The sequence below is a fragment of the Sinocyclocheilus grahami genome, unplaced genomic scaffold (genome assembly GCF_001515645.1).
Source record: "Sinocyclocheilus grahami isolate Dianchi unplaced genomic scaffold, SAMN03320097.WGS_v1.1 scaffold222.1, whole genome shotgun sequence".
In the NCBI taxonomy this organism is placed as follows: domain Eukaryota; kingdom Metazoa; phylum Chordata; class Actinopteri; order Cypriniformes; family Cyprinidae; genus Sinocyclocheilus; species Sinocyclocheilus grahami.
The window spans coordinates 908,422-911,865 of NW_015505401.1; positions in this window are offsets into that span (position 1 = coordinate 908,422).

Below are 3,444 nucleotides of genomic sequence, written 5' to 3' on the forward strand. Positions count from 1 at the left end.
ACTTGTGAAGCTATGTGGAGGGACAAGGAAAGACGGATTCAGACCGGTAAAGAAATCACAACTTTAATCAATGCAGAACATTTGGAATGCAATAGATACTACTTATCATCAGTAATCGATGTCATCGAGTTCCTTGCAGTGAACCAGCTACCTTTTAGAGGTGACCATGATGCTTTTGATTGTATGGCTGAAGATGGATGCGGATTATTTTTGTCCTTATTTGAATATACTTTGAGGAAAGATGCTGTGTTGGCCAAGATAGCGCAGACTATCCCACACAATGCTAGGTATACTAGCCATGACATCCAAAACAGTTTGATAGAGATAATGAGTACTTTGGTCACGGAGCACATAGTGAAAGAGGTTGGCGAGTCATTTTTTACGATAAAAGTGGATGGAACTCGAGACCCGACAGGAAGAGAGAATATTTCGATAGTTGTGCGTTTTGTGAATGAACTGAATGAGCCAACTGAACGTCTTCTGACAATTGCCACAGCTGACCAGGGAGACGCAGAAACACTGACTGACACGATAATTGAAGAATGAACAAAAGCAGGACTGAGTTCTGGGAAAATCCTCAGTCAGGTGTATGACGGCGCCTCCCTGATGTCAGGTAAACATGGAGGGGTGCAAAAACGTCTCCAACAAAAATTGCACCGCGATATACCCTATGTCCACTGTTTCAACCACCAATTACATTTGGTGGTCACCCATGCTTTGGCAGCAGAGCAGGCCTTGGTGGACTTTTTCACTATGTGTAACATGCTCTACAAATTCTGCAGAAAGCCTACCGTTGCCATTCTCTACAAGGGAGAGACATTGAAGCGCCTCCTAGACCAACGCTGGACTGGTCATTTTGGCACGGTCTCCGTTATTCTGAGATCATTTGATGACCTATCCACACTGCTCCGAGAAATCAACAGCAGCCCAGCCTATGGAGCAGATGTGCGAGTTGAAGCAGCAGGTTTACTACGGGCCATGTCTGAACCCAGCTTTAGGTTCATTGCAGAGATGGTGCACAAAATCTTATCGTATCTCGACCCCCCTAATCTGATGCTACAGGCAGAAGACATGGATCTGTTAACAGGTGTGCAACTTGTAAATTCAGCATGTACGTGTATTGAAAATCTCCGTTCTGAGACGGAATTTGTGACACTCTTGAAGCGTTGCAAGGATGCAACAATAGAGCCTGTGCCAAATAAGAGACGACGCACACTAAACGTTTCGATTTCTCCTCGAGAGAGGCAGCGCAGCCTAGTTAGCGTCATTACATTATGCATTATAGATCGCCATTTAGACTAAATGATGCAGAATCATTATCGCGTTTTGGTGATTGTTATTGTTACTCTGTTGTATTGCGTCAATGGAGTGGTACGTCAAGTCTTCCTCGTTTTTTGTCCATTTAATTCATAATTAATGATATTATGCATTGCAATGAGGTTGATCTCATTTGTGCCCCCCTGAAAAAATTAAATGCCCGTCCGTGAATTTGTGTCTGGCGCCGGGTCTGGTTTTATGTTTACGCAACACGTAAAAACACAGTATAAGTCATTATAATCAGTAATTATGTCCCCACTGGATGCACAATTACCTAGTTTGTAATGGGTTTTATTGGTTTTGTCTCGTAGTGCCGGGAGATGGCAACACCGTATGTTAAGGGATGTAACCTTTCCGTCACACGCTTGAGGTATTCGGCCAATCACAACGCACTGGATAGCTGGCCAATCAGAGCACACCTCGCTTTTCAGAATGATGAGCTTTGTAAAAATCGACGCGTTTCTGAAAGGCGGGGCATAGAGGAAAAACAATAATGTACATTATGTGGAAAATGTGTTTTTTGAACCTTAAACCGCATAAACAAATGCGTTACACCAAATACACAACATAGTGTTCTTTTTAGGAACATCATATGACCGCTTTAAACCGTTTTACAGATAAATAATTGTATAGATCTTTTAAAGAATATTTTAATAAATTAAAACGATGTACACTCACATTAAGCTCATATAAGTGGCCGAATATATTTAAAATATACTTATATATTAGGGATATGCCGGTATCAAATTTTCATGTTGCGATTAATTGCTAATGCTTTTATCACGGTATACAGTATTATCACGATATTGAAATTTTATTTTTTTTAAGTGTTGTCACAATACAGTATAACAGGTTTAATAACTTTTTTCTTATATCAGAATAACTGAACATTTAAATAAAAAAAAGTTATACATTAAAGTGCAAAAGAACTATAAAAACCAATAGGTATCACTTTACAATAAGACCTCATTAGTTAACCTTAGATAATGCATTAACATTCACAATGAGCAATAGCTACATTTGCTACAGAAGCTAATCTTTAAAAAAAAAAAATACAACTCTTAGTTCATGTTAGCTCATTAAATAATACAGTTGCAACTTTTGATTTTAACAACAATATGCTTTTATCACGGTATACAGTATTATCACGATATTGAAATTGTATTTTTTTTAAAGTGTTGTCACAATACAGTATAACAGGTTTAATAACTTTTTTCTTATATCAGAATAACTGAACATTTAAATAAAAAAAAGTTATACATTAAAGTGCAAAAGAACTATAAAAACCAATAGGTATCACTTTACAATAAGACCTCATTAGTTAACCTTAGATAATGCATTAACATTCACAATGAGCAATAGCTACATTTGCTACAGAAGCTAATCTTTAAAAAAAAAAAATACAACTCTTAGTTCATGTTAGCTCATTAAATAATACAGTTGCAACTTTTGATTTTAACAACAATGTGTTATTAAATATTGTAATTACCTAAGATTAATGAATGTTGGAAGAATTTTTCATTGGCAGTTTGTTAACTGAATTAACTAATGTTAACTAATGAAGCCCTAATGTAAAGTGTGACCGAACAACAAAGATTCAAAAAAATGTCAAACAATATCTAGACTAGAGCATGTTGTAGTACAGATTAAAACGTAAAAAAAGTCTTAAAATAAATAGCCTATTAAGTCTGAATATTTAAGTATTTGGCGCTGTGATGTACAAAATAGCGAAATACAAAAATCTGAATGGCTATTTAAATCATTTAAATATGTTTTAGAAAGTAGCGTAGCTGCTTTATTTATGGGGTTACGTCTGCATTTTCTGCAGTTTAGCGCCATCTGTTGTCAGAGAGTGAAAGTGCGCTTTCATTCAGCGCGTCTCTCACATGTTCCGCCATGTGCTTGTTTACATCAGAGTGCGCACGCGTCTTTCACGCAGCATACATAGGTGTTGTGCATTGTGACCAGCTGATGGAAAAAGTATTCCTAAAATGCATTCAAAATTCTGTATCATTTGTAATAACTAATTATTCTCGGTATTTTGAAGTACCCACTATAACAATATCGTGCATATTCATTATTGTGATATATCGCATTACCGAATACCGGCACAAGTCTAATATATAT